The following is a 27,923-nucleotide window of genomic DNA, read 5'->3' as shown; positions in this document are numbered from 1 at the left end:
CGCCCTTCCTGAGCGGGAACTTCATGTATTGTGTGTTTTTGTGAAAGCATGAGAAATGGAACCTACACGTAACTCGGAGTGAGAAGCAGGCCTGGAAGGAAGGCTGCTGTCGACTCACCTCTTGTTTGAGGAGATTAGCACTGCTGCACCCTGTGTGCCTGGATGCCTAGTTACCAGGCTACTAACACCAAGAATCAATCCTATAGAGGGACTGCGCTTCAGTTAACATTGCCGTTCCTGAAGCAGGAGGAATTTGACACTGCTCGTGTACGAGACACCGGGGAAAGGGTCCCATACGTGAAATGGAGTGAGAAACAGGCCGGTGCGGAAGGCAGCTCTCAAGTCACCTCTGGTTTATGAGGCTAGTACCCTTGCCCCGGGGGTGCCTGCAGGCCTAAAGCCAACCACCTAACTCAAAGGAACAACTCTGTAGGGAATTTCTGCTTCGGCTAAAAGAGCCATGCCTCAGGGTGGACGCATTTTGCTGTGTGCATGCGTGAGCGCACTGCAGGTGAGCCCAAAACCATTTTCCTTGTGAGACCCAGGCCCCGGAAGAAGCCAGAACACGACTCCCCACTTGCTCCATGAAGCTAGAACTGCGGTCCCAATTTTGCTTGGAAGTCTAATAGATAGCTTTCTAACTCGGAGAAACAACACTGTAGAGAAACCGTGCTTTAGCTACTGTCGACCTCTCTGTGGGCGAAGCAGTTTAGGGTGTACTGTGGCTGAGAGCCTGGGGACGGTTTCCATTTCGTAATATCGGGGGAGAGAAAGGCCGGTACATAATGCAGCTCTGAACTCACTACATGGTTATGGGGAAAGTTCCGTTCCCCCGTGGGAGTGTGCAGGCTTAAACACAGCCACCTTACTCGACAGAAAAACTCGGTTGAGATCCTGTGCTGCAGGTAAAACAGCTGCTCCTGAGTGTGGAAGCATTTTGTTGTGTGCGTGCGTGAGAGCACTGCAAGGGAGTCCAAAGCTTTTTGCGAGTGAGACTCAGGCCCCAGCGAAAGGCAGAACACCACTCCCCATGTGTTTCATCAAGCTAGCACGACAGCCCCACTTTTGCATGGAAGTCTAATAGCTAGCGTTGTAACTCGAAGAAACAACAGTGTAGAGAAACGGTGCCTTAGCTACCGTCGACCTCTCTGTGGGCGAAGCAGTTTAGGGTAAACTGTGGCTGAGAGCCTGGGGACGGTTTCAATATCGTAATATCAGGGAGAGACAGGCCGGTACAGAAGGCAGCTCTCAACTCACATCATGGTTATGCGGATAGTACCGTTGCCCAGGGTGTGTGTGCCGGTTTAAACACAGCCACCTAATTCAAAGGAAAAATTCCCTTGAGAGCCTGTGCTGCAGGTAAAACAGCTGCTCCTGTGGGTGGAAGCATTTTGTTGTGTGTGTGCGTGAGAGCACGGCAAGGGAGTCCAAAGCTTTTTGCGAGTGAGACTCAGGCCCCAGCGAAAGGCAGAACACGACTCCCCATGTGTTTCATCAAGCTAGCACGGCAGCCCCACTTTTGCATGGAAGGCTAATAGCTAGCGTTCTAACTCGAAGAAACGACACTGCAGAGAAACCGTGCTTTAGCTACCGTCGACCTCTCTGTGGGGGAAGCAGTTTAAGGTGTACAGTGGGTGAGAGCCTGGGGACGGTTTCCATTTCGTAATATCGGGGGAGAGACAGGCCGGTACAGAAGGCAGCTCTCAACTCACTACATGGTTATGGGGCTAGTTCCGTTGCCCATGTTGTGTGTGCAGGCTTAAACACAGCCACCTAACTCGAAGGAAAAACTCGGTAGAGAGCCTGTCCTGCAGGTAAAACAGCTGTTCCTGAGTGTGGAGGCATTTTGTTGTGTGCGTGCGTGAGAGCACTGCAAGGGAGTCCAAAGCTTTTTGCGAGTGAGACTCAGGCCCCAGCGAAAGGCAGAACACGACTCCCCATGTGTTTCATCACGCTAGCACGGCAGCCGCACTTTTGCATGGAAGTCTAATAGCTAGCGTTCTAACTGGAAGAAAACACTGTAGAGAGACCGTGCTTTAGCTACCGTCGACCTCTAGACGGAGGAAGCATTCCACGGAGTACCGTGGCTGAGAGCCTGGGGAACGGGTTCCATACGTGAAAACAAGGGAGAAATAGGTCCTGGCAGAAGGCACCTCTGGACTCAGCTCTTGCTACCTGAAGCTAACACTACTGCTCCATGTGTGCTTGGAATGCTATGTGCTCGACACTGACTGGGAATAAACAAGCCTGTAAAGAATCCCAGCTGCAGCTCATTCGCCTACCAGGCTACTAACACCAAGAATCAATGCTGTAGCGTTACTGCGCTTTAGCTAACATTGCCGTTCCTGAAGCCGCAGGAGTTGTATAGTGCTCGTGTATGAGAGACCGGGGAAAGGGTCCCATACGTGAAATGGAGTGAGAAACAGGCCGGTGCGGAAGGCAGCTCTCAACTCACCTCTTGTTTATGAGGCTAGGACCCTTGCCCCGGGTGTGCCTGCAGGCCATAAGCCAACCACCTAACTCAAAGGAACAACTCTGTAGGGAATTCCTGCTTCGCCTAAAATAGCCATGCCTCAGGGTGGATGCATTGTGTGGTGTGCATGCGTGAGTGCACAGCAAGTGAGTCCAAAACCATTTTCCCTGTGAGACCCAGGCCCCGGAAGAAGCCAGAACACGACTCCCCACTTGCTCCATGAAACTAGTACTGCGGCCCCACTTTTGAATTGAAGTCTAATGGCTAGCTTTCTAACTCGAAGAAACAACACTGTAGAGAAACCGTGCTTTAGCTACCGTCGACCTCTCTGTGGGCGAAGAAGTTTAGGGTGTACTGTGGCTGAGAGCCTTGGGACGGTTTCCATATCGTAATATCGGGGGAGAGACAGGCCGGTACAGAAGGCAGCTCTCAACTCACATCATGGTTATGGGGCTAGTACCGTTGCCCAGGCTGTGTGTGCCAGCTTAAACACAGCCACCTAACTCGAAGGAAAAACTCGGTTGAGAGCCTGTGCTGCAGGTAAAACAGCTGCTCCTGAGGGTGACAGCATTTTGTTGTGTGCGTGCGTGAGAGCACTGCAAGGGAGTCCAAAGCTTTTTGCGAGTGAGACTCAGGCCCCAGCGAAAGGCAGAACACGACTCCCCATGTGTTTCAACACGCTAGCACGGCAGCCCCACTTTTGCATGGAAGTCTAATAGCTAGCGTTCTAACTCGAAGAAACAACACTGTAGAGAAACGGTGCCTTAGCTACCGTCGACCTCTCTGTGGGCGAAGCACTTTAGGGTAAACTGTGGCTGAGAGCCTGTGGACGGTTTCAATATCGTAATATCAGAGAGAGACAGGCCGGTACAGAAGGCAGCTCTCAACTCACATCATGGTTATGCGGATAGTACCATTGCCCAGGGTGTGTGTGCCGGCTTAAACACAGCCACCTAATTCAAAGGAAAAACTCCCTTGAGAGCCTGTGCTGCAGGTAAAACAGCTGCTCCTGTGGGTGGAAGCATTTTGTTGTGTGCGTGCGGGAGAGCACGGCAAGGGAGTCCAAAGCTTTTTGCGAGTGACACTCAGGCCCGAGCGAAAGGCAGAACACGTCTCCCCATGTGATTCATCAAACTAGCACGGCAGCCCCACTTTGGCATGGAAGGCCAATAGCTAGCGTTCTAACTCGAAGAAACAACACTGTAGAGAAACTGTGCTTTAGCTACCGTCGACCTCTCTGTGGGCGAAGAAGTTTAGGGTGTACTGTGGCTGAGAGCCTGGGGACGGTTTCAATATCGTAATATCGGGGGAGAGACAGGCCAGTACAGAAGGCAGCTCTCAACTCACATCATCGTTATGGGGCTAGTACCGTTGCCCTGGGTGTGTGTGCAGGCTTAAAGACAGCCACCTAACTCAAAGGAAAAACACGGTAGAGAATCCGTGCTTCAGCTAAAACAGCCGCTCCTGAGGGTGGAAGCATTTGGTTGTGTGCGTGCGTGAGAGGACTGCAAGGGAGTCCAAAGTTTCTGCGAGTGAGACTCAGGCCCCAGCAAAAGGCAGAACACGACTCCCCGTGTGTTTCCTTTAGCTAGCACTGCGGCCCTACTTTTGCATGGAAGTCTAATCGCTAGCGTTCTTCCTGGAAGAAACAACACGGTAGAGAAACCGTGCTTTAGCTACCATCCACCTCTCTGAGGGAGGAAGCACTTTCCAGGCTACCGTGGGTGAGAGCCTGAGGAACGGGTTCCTTACGTGAAACCGAGGGAGAAGGAGTCCGGGCCAGAAGGCTCCTCTCGACTCAGCTCTTGTTACCTGAAGCTAACACTTCGGCTCCATGTGTGCATAGGAATGCTAAGGGCTCCGCACTGATTTGGCAGAAAGAAGCCGGTCAAGAACCCCAGCTTCAGCTCATTCGCCTCTCCACAGGGTGGCAGCATTTTCAAGTCTGCTTGAGTGCAAACCTGGGGAAGGAGTCCCAGCAGAATTCGGAGGGAGAAATAAGCATGGGCAGAAGACACCTATCGACTCAACTCTTGTTTCGGGAAACTAGATCGGCTCTCCCGTGTGTGCGTGGAGTCCTCAGTGCCATCCACGTAACGCAAAGGAACAAAACTGTAGAGAACCCGTGCCTCAGCAAAGATCGCCCTTCCTGAGCGGGAACTTCATGTATTGTGTGTTTTTGTGAAAGCATGAGAAATGGAACCTACACGTAACTCGGAGTGAGAAGCAGGCCTGGAAGGAAGGCTGCTGTCGACTCACCTCTTGTTTGAGGAGATTAGCACTGCTGCACCCTGTGTGCCTGGATGCCTAGTTACCAGGCTACTAACACCAAGAATCAATCCTATAGAGTGACTGCGCTTCAGTTAACATTGCCGTTCCTGAAGCAGGAGGAATTTGACACTGCTCGTGTACGAGACACCGGGGAAAGGGTCCCATACGTGAAATGGAGTGAGAAACAGGCCGGTGCGGAAGGCAGCTCTCAAGTCACCTCTGGTTTATGAGGCTAGTACCCTTGCCCCGGGGGTGCCTGCAGGCCTAAAGCCAACCACCTAACTCAAAGGAACAACTCTGTAGGGAATTTCTGCTTCGGCTAAAAGAGCCATGCCTCAGGGTGGACGCATTTTGCTGTGTGCATGCGTGAGCGCACTGCAGGTGAGCCCAAAACCATTTTCCTTGTGAGACCCAGGCCCCGGAAGAAGCCAGAACACGACTCCCCACTTGCTCCATGAAGCTAGAACTGTGGTCCCAATTTTGCTTGGAAGTCTAATAGATAGCTTTCTAACTCGGAGAAACAACACTGTAGCGAAACCGTGCTTTAGCTACTGTCGACCTCTCTGTGGGCGAAGCAGTTTAGGGTGTACTGTGGCTGAGAGCCTGGGGACGGTTTCCATTTCGTAATATCGGGGGAGAGAAAGGCCGGTACATAATGCAGCTCTGAACTCACTACATGGTTATGGGGAAAGTTCCGTTCCCCCGTGGGAGTGTGCAGGCTTAAACACAGCCACCTTACTCGACGGAAAAACTCGGTTGAGAGCCTGTGCTGCAGGTAAAACAGCTGCTCCTGAGTGTGGAAGCATTTTGTTGTGTGCGTGCGTGAGAGCACTGCAAGGGAGTCCAAAGCTTTTTGCGAGTGAGACTCAGGCCCCAGCGAAAGGCAGAACACCACTCCCCATGTGTTTCATCAAGCTAGCACGGCAGCCCCACTTTTGCATGGAAGTCTAATAGCTAGCGTTGTAACTCGAAGAAACAACAGTGTAGAGAAACGGTGCCTTAGCTACCGTCGACCTCTCTGTGGGCGAAGCAGTTTAGGGTAAACTGTGGCTGAGAGCCTGGGGACGGTTTCAATATCGTAATATCAGGGAGAGACAGGCCGGTACAGAAGGCAGCTCTCAATTCACATCATGGTTATGCGGATAGTACCGTTGCCCAGGGTGTGTGTGCCGGTTTAAACACAGCCACCTAATTCAAAGGAAAAACTCCCTTGAGAGCCTGTGCTGCAGGTAAAACAGCTGCTCCTGTGCGTGGAAGCATTTTGTTGTGTGCGTGCGTGAGAGCACGGCAAGGGAGTCCAAAGCTTTTTGCGAGTGAGACTCAGGCCCCAGCGAAAGGCAGAACACGTCTCCCCATGTGATTCATCAAACTAGCACGGCAGCCCCACTTTGGCATGGAAGGCCAATAGCTAGCGTTCTAACTCGCAGAAACAACACTGTAGAGAAACCGTGCTTTAGCTACCATCGACCTCTCTGTGGGTGAAGTAGTTGAGGGTGTACTGTGGCTGAGAGCCTGGGGACGGTTTCCATTTCGTAATATCGGGGGAGAGACAGGCCGGTACAGAAGGCACCTCTCAACTCACTACATGGTTATGGTGCTAGTTCCGTTGCCCAGGGTGTGTTTGCTGGCTTAAAGACAGCCACCTAACTCAAAGGAAAAACACGGTAGAGAATCCGTGCTTCAGCTAAAACAGCCGCTCCTGAGGGTGGAAGCATTGGGTTGTGTGCGTCCGTGAGAGCACTGCAAGGGAGTCCAAAGCTTTTTGCGAGTGAGACTCAGGCCCCAGCGAAAGGCAGAACACCACTCCCCATGTGTTTCATCAAGCTAGCACGGCAGCCTCACTTTTGCATGGAAGTCCAATAGCTAGCGTTCTAACTCGAAGAAACAACACTGGAGAAAAACGGTGCCTTAGCTACCGTCGACCTCTCTGTGGGCGAAGCACTTTAGGGTAAACTGTGGCTGAAAGCCTGGGGACGGTTTCAGTATCGTAATATCAGGGAGAGACAGGCCAGTACAGAAGGCAGCTCTCAACTCACATCATGGTTATGCGGATAGTACCGTTGCCCAGGGTGTGTGTGCCGGCTTAGACACGGCCACCTAATTCAAAGGAAAAACTCCCTTGAGAGCCTGTGCTGCAGGTGAAACAGCTGCTCCTGTGGGTGGAAGCATTTTGTTGTGTGCGTGCGTGAGAGCACTGCAAGGGAGTCCAAAGCTTTTTGCGAGTGAGACTCAGGCCCCAGCGAAAGGCAGAACACGACTCCCCATGTGTTTCATCAAGCTAGCACGGCAGCCCCACTTTTGCATGGAAGGCTAATAGCTAGGTTCTAACTCGAAGAAACAACACTGTAGAGAAACCGTGCTTTAGCTACCGTCGACCTCTCTGTGGGCGAAGAAGTTTAGGGTGTACTGTGGCTGAGAGCCTGGGGACGGTTTCAATATCGTAATATCGGGGGAGAGACAGGCCAGTACAGAAGGCAGCTCTCAACCCACATCATCGTTATGGGGCTAGTACCGTTGCCCAGGGTGTGTGTGCCGGTTTAAACACAGCCACCTAATTCAAAGGAAAAACTCCCTTGAGAGCCTGTGCTGCAGGTAAAACAGCTGCTCCTGTGGGTGGAAGCATTTTGTTGTGTGCGTGCGTGAGAGCACGGCAAGGGAGTCCAAAGCTTTTTGCGAGTGACACTCAGGCCCGAGCGAAAGGCAGAACACGTCTCCCCATGTGATTCATCAAACTAGCACGGCAGCCCCATTTTGGCATGGAAGGCCAATAGCTAGCGTTCTAACTCGAAGAAACGACACTGTAGAGAAACCGTGCTTTAGCTACCGTCGACCTCTCTGTGGGTGAAGTAGTTGAGGGTGTACTGTGGCTGAGAGCCTGGGGACGGTTTCCATTTCGTAATATCGGGGGAGAGACAGGTCGGTACAGAAGGCACCTCTCAACTCATTACATGGTTATGGGGCTAGTTCCGTTGCCCAGGGTGTGTTTGCTGGCTTAAAGACAGCCACCTAACTCAAAGGAAAAACACGGTAGAGAATCCGTGCTTCAGCTAAAACAGCCGCTCCTGAGGGTGGAAGCATTTGGTTGTGTGCGTGCGTGAGAGGACTGCAAGGGAGTCCAAAGTTTCTGCGAGTGAGACTCAGGCCCCAGCAAAAGGCAGAACACGACTCCCCGTGTGTTTCCTTTAGCTAGCACTGCGGCCCTACTTTTGCATGGAAGTCTAATCGCTAGCGTTCTTCCTGGAAGAAACAACACGGTAGAGAAACCGTGCTTTAGCTACCATCCACCTCTCTGAGGGAGGAAGCACTTTCCAGGCTACCGTGGGTGAGAGCCTGAGGAACGGGTTCCTTACGTGAAACCGAGGGAGAAGGAGTCCAGGCCAGAAGGCTCCTCTCGACTCAGCTCTTGTTACCTGAAGCTAACACTTCGGCTCCATGTGTGCATAGGAATGCTAAGGGCTCCGCACTGATTTGGCAGAAAGAAGCCGGTCAAGAACCCCAGCTTCAGCTCATTCGCCTCTCCACAGGGTGGCAGCATTTTCAAGTCTGCTCGAGTGCAAACCTGGGGAAGGAGTCCCAGCAGAATTCGGAGGGAGAAATAAGCATGGGCAGAAGACACCTATCGACTCAACTCTTGTTTCGGGAAACTAGATCGGCTCTCCCGTGTGTGCGTGGAGTCCTCAGTGCCATCCACGTAACGCAAAGGAACAAAACTGTAGAGAACCCGTGCCTCAGCAAAGATCGCCCTTCCTGAGCGGGAACTTCATGTATTGTGTGTTTTTGTGAAAGCATGAGAAATGGAACCTACACGTAACTCGGAGTGAGAAGCAGGCCTGGAAGGAAGGCTGCTGTCGACTCACCTCTTGTTTGAGGAGATTAGCACTGCTGCACCCTGTGTGCCTGGATGCCTAGTTACCAGGCTACTAACACCAAGAATCAATCCTATAGAGTGACTGCGCTACAGTTAACATTGCCGTTCCTGAAGCAGGAGGAATTTGACACTGCTCGTGTACGAGACACCGGGGAAAGGGTCCCATACGTGAAATGGAGTGAGAAACAGGCCGGTGCGGAAGGCAGCTCTCAAGTCACCTCTGGTTTATGAGGCTAGTACCCTTGCCCCGGGGGTGCCTGCAGGCCTAAAGCCAACCACCTAACTCAAAGGAACAACTCTGTAGGGAATTTCTGCTTCGGCTAAAAGAGCCATGCCTCAGGGTGGACGCATTTTGCTGTGTGCATGCGTGAGCGCACTGCAGGTGAGCCCAAAACCATTTTCCCTGTGAGACCCAGGCCCCGGAAGAAGCCAGAACACGACTCCCCACTTGCTCCATGAAGCTAGAACTGCGGTCCCAATTTTGCTTGGAAGTCTAATAGATAGCTTTCTAACTCGGAGAAACAACACTGTAGAGAAACCGTGCTTTAGCTACTGTCGACCTCTCTGTGGGCGAAGCAGTTTAGGGTGTACTGTGGCTGAGAGCCTGGGGACGGTTTCCATTTCGTAATATCGGGGGAGAGAAAGGCCGGTACATAATGCAGCTCTGAACTCACTACATGGTTATGGGGAAAGTTCCGTTCCCCCGTGGGAGTGTGCAGGCTTAAACACAGCCACCTTACTCGACGGAAAAACTCGGTTGAGAGCCTGTGCTGCAGGTAAAACAGCTGCTCCTGAGTGTGGAAGCATTTTGTTGTGTGCGTGCGTGAGAGCACTGCAAGGGAGTCCAAAGCTTTTTGCGAGTGAGACTCAGGCCCCAGCGAAAGGCAGAACACCACTCCCCATGTGTTTCATCAAGCTAGCACGGCAGCCCCACTTTTGCATGGAAGTCTAATAGCTAGCGTTGTAACTCGAAGAAACAACAGTGTAGAGAAACGGTGCCTTAGCTACCGTCGACCTCTCTGTGGGCGAAGCAGTTAAGGGTAAACTGTGGCTGAGAGCCTGGGGACGGTTTCAATATCGTAATATCAGGGAGAGACAGGCCGGTACAGAAGGCAGCTCTCAATTCACATCATGGTTATGCGGATAGTACCGTTGCCCAGGGTGTGTGTGCCGGTTTAAACACAGCCACCTAATTCAAAGGAAAAACTCCCTTGAGAGCCTGTGCTGCAGGTAAAAGAGCTGCTCCTGTGGGTGGAAGCATTTTGTTGTGTGTGTGCGTGAGAGCACGGCAAGGGAGTCCAAAGCTTTTTGCGAGTGAGACTCAGGCCCCAGCGAAAGGCAGAACACGACTCCCCATGTGTTTCATCAAGCTAGCACGGCAGCCCCACTTTTGCATGGAAGGCTAATAGCTAGCGTTCTAACTCGAAGAAACGACACTGCAGAGAAACCGTGCTTTAGCTACCGTCGACCTCTCTGTGGGGGAAGCAGTTTAAGGTGTACAGTGGGTGAGAGCCTGGGGACGGTTTCCATTTCGTAATATCGGGGGAGAGACAGGCCGGTACAGAAGGCAGCTCTCAACTCACTACATGGTTATGGGGCTAGTTCCGTTGCCCATGTTGTGTGTGCAGGCTTAAACACAGCCACCTAACTCGAAGGAAAAACTCGGTAGAGAGCCTGTGCTGCAGGTAAAACAGCTGCTCCTGAGTGTGGAGGCATTTTGTTGTGTGCGTGCGTGAGAGCACTGCAAGGGAGTCCAAAGCTTTTTGCGAGTGAGACTCAGGCCCCAGCGAAAGGCAGAACACGACTCCCCATGTGTTTCATCACGCTAGCACGGCAGCCGCACTTTTGCATGGAAGTCTAATAGCTAGCGTTCTAACTGGAAGAAAACACTGTAGAGAGACCGTGCTTTAGCTACCGTCGACCTCTAGACGGAGGAAGCATTCCACGGAGTACCGTGGCTGAGAGCCTGGGGAACGGGTTCCATACGTGAAAACAAGGGAGAAATAGGTCCTGGCAGAAGGCACCTCTGGACTCAGCTCTTGCTACCTGAAGCTAACACTACTGCTCCATGTGTGCTTGGAATGCTATGTGCTCGACACTGACTGGGAATAAACAAGCCTGTAAAGAATCCCAGCTGCAGCTCATTCGCCTACCAGGCTACTAACACCAAGAATCAATGCTGTAGCGTTACTGCGCTTTAGCTAACATTGCCGTTCCTGAAGCCGCAGGAGTTGTATAGTGCTCGTGTATGAGAGACCGGGGAAAGGGTCCCATACGTGAAATGGAGTGAGAAACAGGCCGGTGCGGAAGGCAGCTCTCAACTCACCTCTTGTTTATGAGGCTAGGACCCTTGCCCCGGGTGTGCCTGCAGGCCATAAGCCAACCACCTAACTCAAAGGAACAACTCTGTAGGGAATTCCTGCTTCGCCTAAAATAGCCATGCCTCAGGGTGGATGCATTGTGTGGTGTGCATGCGTGAGTGCACAGCAAGTGAGTCCAAAACCATTTTCCCTGTGAGACCCAGGCCCCGGAAGAAGCCAGAACACGACTCCCCACTTGCTCCATGAAACTAGTACTGCGGCCCCACTTTTGAATTGAAGTCTAATGGCTAGCTTTCTAACTCGAAGAAACAACACTGTAGAGAAACCGTGCTTTAGCTACCGTCGACCTCTCTGTGGGCGAAGAAGTTTAGGGTGTACTGTGGCTGAGAGCCTGGGGACGGTTTCCATATCGTAATATCGGGGGAGAGACAGGCCGGTACAGAAGGCAGCTCTCAACTCACATCATGGTTATGGGGCTAGTACCGTTGCCCAGGCTGTGTGTGCCAGCTTAAACACAGCCACCTAACTCGAAGGAAAAACTCGGTTGAGAGCCTGTGCTGCAGGTAAAACAGCTGCTCCTGAGGGTGGCAGCATTTTGTTGTGTGCGTGCGTGAGAGCACTGCAAGGGAGTCCAAAGCTTTTTGCGAGTGAGACTCAGGCCCCAGCGAAAGGCAGAACACGACTCCCCATGTGTTTCAACACGCTAGCACGGCAGCCCCACTTTTGCATGGAAGTCTAATAGCTAGCGTTCTAACTCGAAGAAACAACACTGTAGAGAAACGGTGCCTTAGCTACCGTCGACCTCTCTGTGGGCGAAGCACTTTAGGGTAAACTGTGGCTGAGAGCCTGGGGACGGTTTCAATATCGTAATATCAGAGAGGGACAGGCCGGTACAGAAGGCAGCTCTCAACTCACATCATGGTTATGCGGATAGTACCGTTGCCCAGGGTGTGTGTGCCGGCTTAAACACAGCCACCTAATTCAAAGGAAAAACTCCCTTGAGAGCCTGTGCTGCAGGTAAAACAGCTGCTCCTGTGGGTGGAAGCATTTTCTGTGTGCGTGCGTGAGAGCACGGCAAGGGAGTCCAAAGCTTTTTGCGAGTGACACTCAGGCCCGAGCGAAAGGCAGAACACGTCTCCCCATGTGATTCATCAAACTAGCACGGCAGCCCCACTTTGGCATGGAAGGCCAATAGCTAGCGTTCTAACTCGAAGAAACAACACTGTAGAGAAACCGTGATTTAGCTACCGTCGACCTCTCTGTGGGTGAAGTAGTTGAGGGTGTACTGTGGCTGAGAGCCTGGGGACGGTTTCCATTTCGTAATATCGGGGGAGAGACAGGCCGGTACAGAAGGCAGCTCTCAACTCACATCATGGTTATGGGGCTAGTACCGTTGCCCAGGCTGTGTGTGCCAGCTTAAACACAGCCACCTAACTCGAAGGAAAAACTCGGTTGAGAGCCTGTGCTGCAGGTAAAACAGCTGCTCCTGAGGGTGGCAGCATTTTGTTGTGTGCGTGCGTGAGAGCACTGCAAGGGAGTCCAAAGCTTTTTGCAAGTGAGACTCAGGCCCCAGCGAAAGGCAGAACACGACTCCCCATGTGTTTCAACACGCTAGCACGGCAGCCCCACTTTTGCATGGAAGTCTAATAGCTAGCGTTCTAACTCGAAGAAACAACACTGTAGAGAAACGGTGCCTTAGCTACCGTCGACCTCTCTGTGGGCGAAGCACTTTAGGGTAAACTGTGGCTGAGAGCCCGGGGACGGTTTCAATATCGTAATATCAGAGAGAGACAGACCGGTACAGAAGGCAGCTCTCAACTCACATCATGGTTATGCGGATAGTACCGTTGCCCAGGGTGTGTGTGCCGGCTTAAACACAGCCACCTAATTCAAAGGAAAAACTCCCTTGAGAGCCTGTGCTGCAGGTAAAACAGCTGCTCCTGTGGGTGGAAGCATTTTGTTGTGTGCGTGCGTGAGAGCACGGCAAGGGAGTCCAAAGCTTTTTGCGAGTGAGACTCAGGCCCCAGCGAAAGGCAGAACACGACTCCCCATGTGTTTCATCAAGCTAGCACGGCAGCCCCACTTTTGCATGGAAGGCTAATAGCTAGGTTCTAACTCGAAGAAACAACACTGTAGAGAAACCGTGCTTTAGCTACCGTCGACCTCTCTGTGGGCGAAGAAGTTTAGGGTGTACTGTGGCTGAGAGCCTGGGGACGGTTTCAATATCGTAATATCGGGGGAGAGACAGGCCAGTACAGAAGGCAGCTCTCAACTCACATCATCGTTATGGGGCTAGTACCGTTGCCCTGGGTGTGTGTGCAGGCTTAAAGACAGCCACCTAACTCAAAGGAAAAACACGGTAGAGAATCCGTGCTTCAGCTAAAACAGCCGCTCCTGAGGGTGGAAGCATTTGGTTGTGTGCGTGCGTGAGAGGACTGCAAGGGAGTCCAAAGTTTCTGCGAGTGAGACTCAGGCCCCAGCAAAAGGCAGAACACGACTCCCCGTGTGTTTCCTTTAGCTAGCACTGCGGCCCTACTTTTGCATGGAAGTCTAATCGCTAGCGTTCTTCCTGGAAGAAACAACACGGTAGAGAAACCGTGCTTTAGCTACCATCCACCTCTCTGAGGGAGGAAGCACTTTCCAGGCTACCGTGGGTGAGAGCCTGAGGAACGGGTTCCTTACGTGAAACCGAGGGAGAAGGAGTCCGGGCCAGAAGGCTCCTCTCGACTCAGCTCTTGTTACCTGAAGCTAACACTTCGGCTCCATGTGTGCATAGGAATGCTAAGGGCTCCGCACTGATTTGGCAGAAAGAAGCCGGTCAAGAACCCCAGCTTCAGCTCATTCGCCTCTCCACAGGGTGGCAGCATTTTCAAGTCTGCTCGAGTGCAAACCTGGGGAAGGAGTCCCAGCAGAATTCGGAGGGAGAAATAAGCATGGGCAGAAGACACCTATCGACTCAACTCTTGTTTCGGGAAACTAGATCGGCTCTCCCGTGTGTGCGTGGAGTCCTCAGTGCCATCCACGTAACGCAAAGGAACAAAACTGTAGAGAACCCGTGCCTCAGCAAAGATCGCCCTTCCTGAGCGGGAACTTCATGTATTGTGTGTTTTTGTGAAAGCATGAGAAATGGAACCTACACGTAACCCGGAGTGAGAAGCAGGCCTGGAAGGAAGGCTGCTGTCGACTCACCTCTTGTTTGAGGAGATTAGCACTGCTGCACCCTGTGTGCCTGGATGCCTAGTTACCAGGCTACTAACACCAAGAATCAATCCTATAGAGTGACTGCGCTTCAGTTAACATTGCCGTTCCTGAAGCAGGAGGAATTTGACACTGCTCGTGTACGAGACACCGGGGAAAGGGTCCCATACGTGAAATGGAGTGAGAAACAGGCCGGTGCGGAAGGCAGCTCTCAAGTCACCTCTGGTTTATGAGGCTAGTACCCTTGCCCCGGGGGTGCCTGCAGGCCTAAAGCCAACCACCTAACTCAAAGGAACAACTCTGTAGGGAATTTCTGCTTCGGCTAAAAGAGCCATGCCTCAGGGTGGACGCATTTTGCTGTGTGCATGCGTGAGCGCACTGCAGGTGAGCCCAAAACCATTTTCCTTGTGAGACCCAGGCCCCGGAAGAAGCCAGAACACGACTCCCCACTTGCTCCATGAAGCTAGAACTGCGGTCCCAATTTTGCTTGGAAGTCTAATAGATAGCTTTCTAACTCGGAGAAACAACACTGTAGAGAAACCGTGCTTTAGCTACTGTCGACCTCTCTGTGGGCGAAGCAGTTTAGGGTGTACTGTGGCTGAGAGCCTGGGGACGGTTTCCATTTCGTAATATCGGGGGAGAGAAAGGCCGGTACATAATGCAGCTCTGAACTCACTACATGGTTATGGGGAAAGTTCCGTTCCCCCGTGGGAGTGTGCAGGCTTAAACACAGCCACCTTACTCGACGGAAAAACTCGGTTGAGAGCCTGTGCTGCAGGTAAAACAGCTGCTCCTGAGTGTGGAAGCATTTTGTTGTGTGCGTGCGTGAGAGCACTGCAAGGGAGTCCAAAGCTTTTTGCGAGTGAGACTCAGGCCCCAGCGAAAGGCAGAACACCACTCCCCATGTGTTTCATCAAGCTAGCACGGCAGCCCCACTTTTGCATGGAAGTCTAATAGCTAGCGTTGTAACTCGAAGAAACAACAGTGTAGAGAAACGGTGCCTTAGCTACCGTCGACCTCTCTGTGGGCGAAGCAGTTTAGGGTAAACTGTGGCTGAGAGCCTGGGGACGGTTTCAATATCGTAATATCAGGGAGAGACAGGCCGGTACAGAAGGCAGCTCTCAATTCACATCATGGTTATGCGGATAGTACCGTTGCCCAGGGTGTGTGTGCCGGTTTAAACACAGCCACCTAATTCAAAGGAAAAATTCCCTTGAGAGCCTGTGCTGCAGGTAAAGAGCTGCTCCTGTGGGTGGAAGCATTTTGTTGTGTGTGTGCGTGAGAGCACGGCAAGGGAGTCCAAAGCTTTTTGCGAGTGAGACTCAGGCCCCAGCGAAAGGCAGAACACGACTCCCCATGTGTTTCATCAAGCTAGCACGGCAGCCCCACTTTTGCATGGAAGGCTAATAGCTAGCGTTCTAACTCGAAGAAACGACACTGCAGAGAAACCGTGCTTTAGCTACCGTCGACCTCTCTGTGGGGAAAGCAGTTTAAGGTGTACAGTGGGTGAGAGCCTGGGGACGGTTTCCATTTCGTAATATCGGGGTAGAGACAGGCCGGTACAGAAGGCAGCTCTCAACTCACTACATGGTTATGGGGCTAGTTCCGTTGCCCATGTTGTGTGTGCAGGCTTAAACACAGCCACCTAACTCGAAGGAAAACTCGGTAGAGAGCCTGTGCTGCAGGTAAAACAGCTGCTCCTGAGTGTGGAGGCATTTTGTTGTGTGCGTGCGTGAGAGCACTGCAAGGGAGTCCAAAGCTTTTTGCGAGTGAGACTCAGGCCCCAGCGAAAGGCAGAACACGACTCCCCATGTGTTTCATCACGCTAGCACGGCAGCCGCACTTTTGCATGGAAGTCTAATAGCTAGCGTTCTAACTGGAAGAAAACACTGTAGAGAGACCGTGCTTTAGCTACCGTCGACCTCTAGACGGAGGAAGCATTCCACGGAGTACCGTGGCTGAGAGCCTGGGGAACGGGTTCCATACGTGAAAACAAGGGAGAAATAGGTCCTGGCAGAAGGCACCTCTGGACTCAGCTCTTGCTACCTGAAGCTAACACTACTGCTCCATGTGTGCTTGGAATGCTATGTGCTCGACACTGACTGGGAATAAACAAGCCTGTAAAGAATCCCAGCTGCAGCTCATTCGCCTACCAGGCTACTAACACCAAGAATCAATGCTGTAGCGTTACTGCGCTTTAGCTAACATTGCCGTTCCTGAAGCCGCAGGAGTTGTATAGTGCTCGTGTATGAGAGACCGGGGAAAGGGTCCCATACGTGAAATGGAGTGAGAAACAGGCCGGTGCGGAAGGCAGCTCTCAACTCACCTCTTGTTTATGAGGCTAGGACCCTTGCCCCGGGTGTGCCTGCAGGCCATAAGCCAACCACCTAACTCAAAGGAACAACTCTGTAGGGAATTCCTGCTTCGCCTAAAATAGCCATGCCTCAGGGTGGATGCATTGTGTGGTGTGCATGCGTGAGTGCACAGCAAGTGAGTCCAAAACCATTTTCCCTGTGAGACCCAGGCCCCGGAAGAAGCCAGAACACGACTCCCGACTTGCTCCATGAAACTAGTACTGCGGCCCCACTTTTGAATTGAAGTCTAATGGCTAGCTTTCTAACTCGAAGAAACAACACTGTAGAGAAACCGTGCTTTAGCTACCGTCGACCTCTCTGTGGGCGAAGCACTTTAGGGTAAACTGTGGCTGAGAGCCTGGGGACGGTTTCAATATCGTAATATCAGAGAGAGACAGGCCGGTACAGAAGGCAGCTCTCAACTCACATCATGGTTATGCGGATAGTACCATTGCCCAGGGTGTGTGTGCCGGCTTAAACACAGCCACCTAATTCAAAGGAAAAACTCCCTTGAGAGCCTGTGCTGCAGGTAAAACAGCTGCTCCTGTGGGTGGAAGCATTTTGTTGTGTGCGTGCGTGAGAGCACGGCAAGGGAGTCCAAAGCTTTTTGCGAGTGACACTCAGGCCCGAGCGAAAGGCAGAACACGTCTCCCCATGTGATTCATCAAACTAGCACGGCAGCCCCACTTTGGCATGGAAGGCCAATAGCTAGCGTTCTAACTCGAAGAAACAACACTGTAGAGAAACCGTGATTTAGCTACCGTCGACCTCTCTGTGGGTGAAGTAGTTGAGGGTGTACTGTGGCTGAGAGCCTGGGGACGGTTTCCATTTCGTAATATCGGGGGAGAGACAGGCCGGTACAGAAGGCAGCTCTCAACTCACATCATGGTTATGGGGCTAGTACCGTTGCCCAGGCTGTGTGTGCCAGTTTAAACACAGCCACCTAACTCAAAGGAAAAACTCGGTTGAGAGCCTGTGCTGCAGGTAAAACAGCTGCTCCTGAGGGTGGCAGCATTTTGTTGTGTGCGTGCGTGAGAGCACTGCAAGGGAGTCCAAAGCTTTTTGCAAGTGAGACTCAGGCCCCAGCGAAAGGCAGAACACGACTCCCCATGTGTTTCAACACGCAGGCACGGCAGCCCCACTTTTGCATGGAAGTCTAATAGCTAGCGTTCTAACTCGAAGAAAAAACACTGTAGAGAAACGGTGCCTTAGCTACCATCGACCTCTCTGTGGGCGAAGCACTTTAGGGTAAACTGTGGCTGAGAGCCCGTGGACGGTTTCAATATCGTAATATCAGAGAGAGACAGGCCGGTACAGAAGGCAGCTCTCAACTCACATCATGGTTATGCGGATAGTACCGTTGCCCAGGGTGTGTGTGCCGGCTTAAACACAGCCACCTAATTCAAAGGAAAAACTCCCTTGAGAGCCTGTGCTGCAGGTGAAACAGCTGCTCCTGTGGGTGAAAGCATTTTGTTGTGTGCGTGCGTGAGAGCACTGCAAGGGAGTCCAAAGCTTTTTGCGAGTGAGACTCAGGCCCCAGCGAAAGGCAGAACACGACTCCCCATGTGTTTCATCAAGCTAGCACGGCAGCCCCACTTTTGCATGGAAGGCTAATAGCTAGGTTCTAACTCGAAGAAACAACACTGTAGAGAAACCGTGCTTTAGCTACCGTCGACCTCTCTGTGGGCGAAGAAGTTTAGGGTGTACTGTGGCTGAGAGCCTGGGGACGGTTTCAATATCGTAATATCGGGGGAGAGACAGGCCAGTACAGAAGGCAGCTCTCAACTCACATCATCGTTATGGGGCTAGTACCGTTGCCCTGGGTGTGTGTGCAGGCTTAAAGACAGCCACCTAACTCAAAGGAAAAACACGGTAGAGAATCCGTGCTTCAGCTAAAACAGCCGCTCCTGAGGGTGGAAGCATTTGGTTGTGTGCGTGCGTGAGAGGACTGCAAGGGAGTCCAAAGTTTCTGCGAGTGAGACTCAGGCCCCAGCAAAAGGCAGAACACGACTCCCCGTGTGTTTCCTTTAGCTAGCACTGCGGCCCTACTTTTGCATGGAAGTCTAATCGCTAGCGTTCTTCCTGGAAGAAACAACACGGTAGAGAAACCGTGCTTTAGCTACCATCCACCTCTCTGAGGGAGGAAGCACTTTCCAGGCTACCGTGGGTGAGAGCCTGAGGAACGGGTTCCTTACGTGAAACCGAGGGAGAAGGAGTCCGGGCCAGAAGGCTCCTCTCGACTCAGCTCTTGTTACCTGAAGCTAACACTTCGGCTCCATGTGTGCATAGGAATGCTAAGGGCTCCGCACTGATTTGGCAGAAAGAAGCCGGTCAAGAACCCCAGCTTCAGCTCATTCGCCTCTCCACAGGGTGGCAGCATTTTCAAGTCTGCTCGAGTGCAAACCTGGGGAAGGAGTCCCAGCAGAATTCGGAGGGAGAAATAAGCATGGGCAGAAGACACCTATCGACTCAACTCTTGTTTCGGGAAACTAGATCGGCTCTCCCGTGTGTGCGTGGAGTCCTCAGTGCCATCCACGTAACGCAAAGGAACAAAACTGTAGAGAACCCGTGCCTCAGCAAAGATCGCCCTTCCTGAGCGGGAACTTCATGTATTGTGTGTTTTTGTGAAAGCATGAGAAATGGAACCTACACGTAACCCGGAGTGAGAAGCAGGCCTGGAAGGAAGGCTGCTGTCGACTCACCTCTTGTTTGAGGAGATTAGCACTGCTGCACCCTGTGTGCCTGGATGCCTAGTTACCAGGCTACTAACACCAAGAATCAATCCTATAGAGTGACTGCGCTTCAGTTAACATTGCCGTTCCTGAAGCAGGAGGAATTTGACACTGCTCGTGTACGAGACACCGGGGAAAGGGTCCCATACGTGAAATGGAGTGAGAAACAGGCCGGTGCGGAAGGCAGCTCTCAAGTCACCTCTGGTTTATGAGGCTAGTACCCTTGCCCCGGGGGTGCCTGCAGGCCTAAAGCCAACCACCTAACTCAAAGGAACAACTCTGTAGGGAATTTCTGCTTCGGCTAAAAGAGCCATGCCTCAGGGTGGACGCATTTTGCTGTGTGCATGCGTGAGCGCACTGCAGGTGAGCCCAAAACCATTTTCCTTGTGAGACCCAGGCCCCGGAAGAAGCCAGAACACGACTCCCCACTTGCTCCATGAAGCTAGAACTGCGGTCCCAATTTTGCTTGGAAGTCTAATAGATAGCTTTCTAACTCGGAGAAACAACACTGTAGAGAAACCGTGCTTTAGCTACTGTCGACCTCTCTGTGGGCGAAGCAGTTTAGGGTGTACTGTGGCTGAGAGCCTGGGGACGGTTTCCATTTCGTAATATCGGGGGAGAGAAAGGCCGGTACATAATGCAGCTCTGAACTCACTACATGGTTATGGGGAAAGTTCCGTTCCCCCGTGGGAGTGTGCAGGCTTAAACACAGCCACCTTACTCGACGGAAAAACTCGGTTGAGAGCCTGTGCTGCAGGTAAAACAGCTGCTCCTGAGTGTGGAAGCATTTTGTTGTGTGCGTGCGTGAGAGCACTGCAAGGGAGTCCAAAGCTTTTTGCGAGTGAGACTCAGGCCCCAGCGAAAGGCAGAACACCACTCCCCATGTGTTTCATCAAGCTAGCACGGCAGCCCCACTTTTGCATGGAAGTCTAATAGCTAGCGTTGTAACTCGAAGAAACAACAGTGTAGAGAAACGGTGCCTTAGCTACCGTCGACCTCTCTGTGGGCGAAGCAGTTTAGGGTAAACTGTGGCTGAGAGCCTGGGGACGGTTTCAATATCGTAATATCAGGGAGAGACAGGCCGGTACAGAAGGCAGCTCTCAATTCACATCATGGTTATGCGGATAGTACCGTTGCCCAGGGTGTGTGTGCCGGTTTAAACACAGCCACCTAATTCAAAGGAAAAATTCCCTTGAGAGCCTGTGCTGCAGGTAAAGAGCTGCTCCTGTGGGTGGAAGCATTTTGTTGTGTGTGTGCGTGAGAGCACGGCAAGGGAGTCCAAAGCTTTTTGCGAGTGAGACTCAGGCCCCAGCGAAAGGCAGAACACGACTCCCCATGTGTTTCATCAAGCTAGCACGGCAGCCCCACTTTTGCATGGAAGGCTAATAGCTAGCGTTCTAACTCGAAGAAACGACACTGCAGAGAAACCGTGCTTTAGCTACCGTCGACCTCTCTGTGGGGAAAGCAGTTTAAGGTGTACAGTGGGTGAGAGCCTGGGGACGGTTTCCATTTCGTAATATCGGGGTAGAGACAGGCCGGTACAGAAGGCAGCTCTCAACTCACTACATGGTTATGGGGCTAGTTCCGTTGCCCATGTTGTGTGTGCAGGCTTAAACACAGCCACCTAACTCGAAGGAAAACTCGGTAGAGAGCCTGTGCTGCAGGTAAAACAGCTGCTCCTGAGTGTGGAGGCATTTTGTTGTGTGCGTGCGTGAGAGCACTGCAAGGGAGTCCAAAGCTTTTTGCGAGTGAGACTCAGGCCCCAGCGAAAGGCAGAACACGACTCCCCATGTGTTTCATCACGCTAGCACGGCAGCCGCACTTTTGCATGGAAGTCTAATAGCTAGCGTTCTAACTGGAAGAAAACACTGTAGAGAGACTGTGCTTTAGCTACCGTCGACCTCTAGACGGAGGAAGCATTCCACGGAGTACCGTGGCTGAGAGCCTGGGGAACGGGTTCCATACGTGAAAACAAGGGAGAAATAGGTCCTGGCAGAAGGCACCTCTGGACTCAGCTCTTGCTACCTGAAGCTAACACTACTGCTCCATGTGTGCTTGGAATGCTATGTGCTCGACACTGACTGGGAATAAACAAGCCTGTAAAGAATCCCAGCTGCAGCTCATTCGCCTACCAGGCTACTAACACCAAGAATCAATGCTGTAGCGTTACTGCGCTTTAGCTAACATTGCCGTTCCTGAAGCCGCAGGAGTTGTATAGTGCTCGTGTATGAGAGACCGGGGAAAGGGTCCCATACGTGAAATGGAGTGAGAAACAGGCCGGTGCGGAAGGCAGCTCTCAACTCACCTCTTGTTTATGAGGCTAGGACCCTTGCCCCGGGTGTGCCTGCAGGCCATAAGCCAACCACCTAACTCAAAGGAACAACTCTGTAGGGAATTCCTGCTTCGCCTAAAATAGCCATGCCTCAGGGTGGATGCATTGTGTGGTGTGCATGCGTGAGTGCACAGCAAGTGAGTCCAAAACCATTTTCCCTGTGAGACCCAGGCCCCGGAAGAAGCCAGAACACGACTCCCGACTTGCTCCATGAAACTAGTACTGCGGCCCCACTTTTGAATTGAAGTCTAATGGCTAGCTTTCTAACTCGAAGAAACAACACTGTAGAGAAACCGTGCTTTAGCTACCGTCGACCTCTCTGTGGGCGAAGCACTTTAGGGTAAACTGTGGCTGAGAGCCTGGGGACGGTTTCAATATCGTAATATCAGAGAGAGACAGGCCGGTACAGAAGGCAGCTCTCAACTCACATCATGGTTATGCGGATAGTACCATTGCCCAGGGTGTGTGTGCCGGCTTAAACACAGCCACCTAATTCAAAGGAAAAACTCCCTTGAGAGCCTGTGCTGCAGGTAAAACAGCTGCTCCTGTGGGTGGAAGCATTTTGTTGTGTGCGTGCGTGAGAGCACGGCAAGGGAGTCCAAAGCTTTTTGCGAGTGACACTCAGGCCCGAGCGAAAGGCAGAACACGTCTCCCCATGTGATTCATCAAACTAGCACGGCAGCCCCACTTTGGCATGGAAGGCCAATAGCTAGCGTTCTAACTCGAAGAAACAACACTGTAGAGAAACCGTGATTTAGCTACCGTCGACCTCTCTGTGGGTGAAGTAGTTGAGGGTGTACTGTGGCTGAGAGCCTGGGGACGGTTTCCATTTCGTAATATCGGGGGAGAGACAGGCCGGTACAGAAGGCAGCTCTCAACTCACATCATGGTTATGGGGCTAGTACCGTTGCCCAGGCTGTGTGTGCCAGTTTAAACACAGCCACCTAACTCAAAGGAAAAACTCGGTTGAGAGCCTGTGCTGCAGGTAAAACAGCTGCTCCTGAGGGTGGCAGCATTTTGTTGTGTGCGTGCGTGAGAGCACTGCAAGGGAGTCCAAAGCTTTTTGCAAGTGAGACTCAGGCCCCAGCGAAAGGCAGAACACGACTCCCCATGTGTTTCAACACGCAGGCACGGCAGCCCCACTTTTGCATGGAAGTCTAATAGCTAGCGTTCTAACTCGAAGAAAAAACACTGTAGAGAAACGGTGCCTTAGCTACCATCGACCTCTCTGTGGGCGAAGCACTTTAGGGTAAACTGTGGCTGAGAGCCCGTGGACGGTTTCAATATCGTAATATCAGAGAGAGACAGGCCGGTACAGAAGGCAGCTCTCAACTCACATCATGGTTATGCGGATAGTACCGTTGCCCAGGGTGTGTGTGCCGGCTTAAACACAGCCACCTAATTCAAAGGAAAAACTCCCTTGAGAGCCTGTGCTGCAGGTGAAACAGCTGCTCCTGTGGGTGAAAGCATTTTGTTGTGTGCGTGCGTGAGAGCACTGCAAGGGAGTCCAAAGCTTTTTGCGAGTGAGACTCAGGCCCCAGCGAAAGGCAGAACACGACTCCCCATGTGTTTCATCAAGCTAGCACGGCAGCCCCACTTTTGCATGGAAGGCTAATAGCTAGGTTCTAACTCGAAGAAACAACACTGTAGAGAAACCGTGCTTTAGCTACCGTCGACCTCTCTGTGGGCGAAGAAGTTTAGGGTGTACTGTGGCTGAGAGCCTGGGGACGGTTTCAATATCGTAATATCGGGGGAGAGACAGGCCAGTACAGAAGGCAGCTCTCAACTCACATCATCGTTATGGGGCTAGTACCGTTGCCCTGGGTGTGTGTGCAGGCTTAAAGACAGCCACCTAACTCAAAGGAAAAACACGGTAGAGAATCCGTGCTTCAGCTAAAACAGCCGCTCCTGAGGGTGGAAGCATTTGGTTGTGTGCGTGCGTGAGAGGACTGCAAGGGAGTCCAAAGTTTCTGCGAGTGAGACTCAGGCCCCAGCAAAAGGCAGAACACGACTCCCCGTGTGTTTCCTTTAGCTAGCACTGCGGCCCTACTTTTGCATGGAAGTCTAATCGCTAGCGTTCTTCCTGGAAGAAACAACACGGTAGAGAAACCGTGCTTTAGCTACCATCCACCTCTCTGAGGGAGGAAGCACTTTCCAGGCTACCGTGGGTGAGAGCCTGAGGAACGGGTTCCTTACGTGAAACCGAGGGAGAAGGAGTCCGGGCCAGAAGGCTCCTCTCGACTCAGCTCTTGTTACCTGAAGCTAACACTTCGGCTCCATGTGTGCATAGGAATGCTAAGGGCTCCGCACTGATTTGGCAGAAAGAAGCCGGTCAAGAACCCCAGCTTCAGCTCATTCGCCTCTCCACAGGGTGGCAGCATTTTCAAGTCTGCTCGAGTGCAAACCTGGGGAAGGAGTCCCAGCAGAATTCGGAGGGAGAAATAAGCATGGGCAGAAGACACCTATCGACTCAACTCTTGTTTCGGGAAACTAGATCGGCTCTCCCGTGTGTGCGTGGAGTCCTCAGTGCCATCCACGTAACGCAAAGGAACAAAACTGTAGAGAACCCGTGCCTCAGCAAAGATCGCCCTTCCTGAGCGGGAACTTCATGTATTGTGTGTTTTTGTGAAAGCATGAGAAATGGAACCTACACGTAACTCGGAGTGAGAAGCAGGCCTGGAAGGAAGGCTGCTGTCGACTCACCTCTTGTTTGAGGAGATTAGCACTGCTGCACCCTGTGTGCCTGGATGCCTAGTTACCAGGCTACTAACACCAAGAATCAATCCTATAGAGTGACTGTGCTTCAGTTAACATTGCCGTTCCTGAAGCAGGAGGAATTTGACACTGCTCGTGTACGAGACACCGGGGAAAGGGTCCCATACGTGAAATGGAGTGAGAAACAGGCCGGTGCGGAAGGCAGCTCTCAAGTCACCTCTGGTTTATGAGGCTAGTACCCTTGCCCCGGGGGTGCCTGCAGGCCTAAAGCCAACCACCTAACTCAAAGGAACAACTCTGTAGGGAATTTCTGCTTCGGCTAAAAGAGCCATGCCTCAGGGTGGACGCATTTTGCTGTGTGCATGCGTGAGCGCACTGCAGGTGAGCCCAAAACCATTTTCCTTGTGAGACCCAGGCCCCGGAAGAAGCCAGAACACGACTCCCCACTTGCTCCATGAAGCTAGAACTGCGGTCCCAATTTTGCTTGGAAGTCTAATAGATAGCTTTCTAACTCGGAGAAACAACACTGTAGAGAAACCGTGCTTTAGCTACTGTCGACCTCTCTGTGGGCGAAGCAGTTTAGGGTGTACTGTGGCTGAGAGCCTGGGGACGGTTTCCATTTCGTAATATCGGGGGAGAGAAAGGCCGGTACATAATGCAGCTCTGAACTCACTACATGGTTATGGGGAAAGTTCCGTTCCCCCGTGGGAGTGTGCAGGCTTAAACACAGCCACCTTACTCGACGGAAAAACTCGGTTGAGAGCCTGTGCTGCAGGTAAAACAGCTGCTCCTGAGTGTGGAAGCATTTTGTTGTGTGCGTGCGTGAGAGCACTGCAAGGGAGTCCAAAGCTTTTTGCGAGTGAGACTCAGGCCCCAGCGAAAGGCAGAACACCACTCCCCATGTGTTTCATCAAGCTAGCACGGCAGCCCCACTTTTGCATGGAAGTCTAATAGCTAGCGTTGTAACTCGAAGAAACAACAGTGTAGAGAAACGGTGCCTTAGCTACCGTCGACCTCTCTGTGGGCGAAGCAGTTTAGGGTAAACTGTGGCTGAGAGCCTGGGGACGGTTTCAATATCGTAATATCAGGGAGAGACAGGCCGGTACAGAAGGCAGCTCTCAATTCACATCATGGTTATGCGCATAGTACTGTTGCCCAGGGTGTGTGTGCCGGTTTAAACACAGCCACCTAATTCAAAGGAAAAATTCCCTTGAGAGCCTGTGCTGCAGGTAAAAGAGCTGCTCCTGTGGGTGGAAGCATTTTGTTGTGTGTGTGCGTGAGAGCACGGCAAGGGAGTCCAAAGCTTTTTGCGAGTGAGACTCAGGCCCCAGCGAAAGGCAGAACACGACTCCCCATGTGTTTCATCAAGCTAGCACGGCAGACCCACTTTTGCATGGAAGGCTAATAGCTAGCGTTCTAACTCGAAGAAACGACACTGCAGAGAAACCGTGCTTTAGCTACCGTCGACCTCTCTGTGGGGGAAGCAGTTTAAGGTGTACAGTGGGTGAGAGCCTGGGGACGGTTTCCATTTCGTAATATCGGGGGAGAGACAGGCCGGTACAGAAGGCAGCTCTCAACTCACTACATGGTTATGGGGCTAGTTCCGTTGCCCATGTTGTGTGTGCAGGCTTAAACACAGCCACCTAACTCGAAGGAAAAACTCGGTAGAGAGCCTGTGCTGCAGGTAAAACAGCTGCTCCTGAGTGTGGAGGCATTTTGTTGTGTGCGTGCGTGAGAGCACTGCAAGGGAGTCCAAAGCTTTTTGCGAGTGAGACTCAGGCCCCAGCGAAAGGCAGAACACGACTCCCCATGTGTTTCATCACGCTAGCACGGCAGCCGCACTTTTGCGTGGAAGTCTAATAGCTAGCGTTCTAACTGGAAGAAAACACTGTAGAGAGACCGTGCTTTAGCTACCGTCGACCTCTAGACGGAGGAAGCATTCCACGGAGTACCGTGGCTGAGAGCCTGGGGAACGGGTTCCATACGTGAAAACAAGGGAGAAATAGGTCCTGGCAGAAGGCACCTCTGGACTCAGCTCTTGCTACCTGAAGCTAACACTACTGCTCCATGTGTGCTTGGAATGCTATGTGCTCGACACTGATTGGGAATAAACAAGCCTGTAAAGAATCCCAGCTGCAGCTCATTCGCCTACCAGGCTACTAACACCAAGAATCAATGCTGTAGCGTTACTGCGCTTTAGCTAACATTGCCGTTCCTGAAGCCGCAGGAGTTGTATAGTGCTCGTGTATGAGAGACCGGGGAAAGGGTCCCATACGTGAAATGGAGTGAGAAACAGGCCGGTGCGGAAGGCAGCTCTCAACTCACCTCTTGTTTATGAGGCTAGGACCCTTGCCCCGGGTGTGCCTGCAGGCCATAAGCCAACCACCTAACTCAAAGGAACAACTCTGTAGGGAATTCCTGCTTCGCCTAAAATAGCCATGCCTCAGGGTGGATGCATTGTGTGGTGTGCATGCGTGAGTGCACAGCAAGTGAGTCCAAAACCATTTTCCCTGTGAGACCCAGGCCCCGGAAGAAGCCAGAACACGACTCCCGACTTGCTCCATGAAACTAGTACTGCGGCCCCACTTTTGAATTGAAGTCTAATGGCTAGCTTTCTAACTCGAAGAAACAACACTGTAGAGAAACCGTGCTTTAGCTACCGTCGACCTCTCTGTGGGCGAAGCACTTTAGGGTAAACTGTGGCTGAGAGCCTGGGGACGGTTTCAATATCGTAATATCAGAGAGAGACAGGCCGGTACAGAAGGCAGCTCTCAACTCACATCATGGTTATGCGGATAGTACCATTGCCCAGGGTGTGTGTGCCGGCTTAAACACAGCCACCTAATTCAAAGGAAAAACTCCCTTGAGAGCCTGTGCTGCAGGTAAAACAGCTGCTCCTGTGGGTGGAAGCATTTTGTTGTGTGCGTGCGTGAGAGCACGGCAAGGGAGTCCAAAGCTTTTTGCGAGTGACACTCAGGCCCGAGCGAAAGGCAGAACACGTCTCCCCATGTGATTCATCAAACTAGCACGGCAGCCCCACTTTGGCATGGAAGGCCAATAGCTAGCGTTCTAACTCGAAGAAACAACACTGTAGAGAAACCGTGATTTAGCTACCGTCGACCTCTCTGTGGGTGAAGTAGTTGAGGGTGTACTGTGGCTGAGAGCCTGGGGACGGTTTCCATTTCGTAATATCGGGGGAGAGACAGGCCGGTACAGAAGGCAGCTCTCAACTCACATCATGGTTATGGGGCTAGTACCGTTGCCCAGGCTGTGTGTGCCAGTTTAAACACAGCCACCTAACTCAAAGGAAAAACTCGGTTGAGAGCCTGTGCTGCAGGTAAAACAGCTGCTCCTGAGGGTGGCAGCATTTTGTTGTGTGCGTGCGTGAGAGCACTGCAAGGGAGTCCAAAGCTTTTTGCAAGTGAGACTCAGGCCCCAGCGAAAGGCAGAACACGACTCCCCATGTGTTTCAACACGCAGGCACGGCAGCCCCACTTTTGCATGGAAGTCTAATAGCTAGCGTTCTAACTCGAAGAAACAACACTGTAGAGAAACGGTGCCTTAGCTACCATCGACCTCTCTGTGGGCGAAGCACTTTAGGGTAAACTGTGGCTGAGAGCCCGTGGACGGTTTCAATATCGTAATATCAGAGAGAGACA

This window comes from Halichoerus grypus, chromosome X (assembly GCF_964656455.1).
Source record: "Halichoerus grypus chromosome X, mHalGry1.hap1.1, whole genome shotgun sequence".
In the NCBI taxonomy this organism is placed as follows: domain Eukaryota; kingdom Metazoa; phylum Chordata; class Mammalia; order Carnivora; family Phocidae; genus Halichoerus; species Halichoerus grypus.
The sequence above is the reverse complement of the archived record's forward strand: the minus strand, read 5'-3'. Positions refer to the sequence as shown.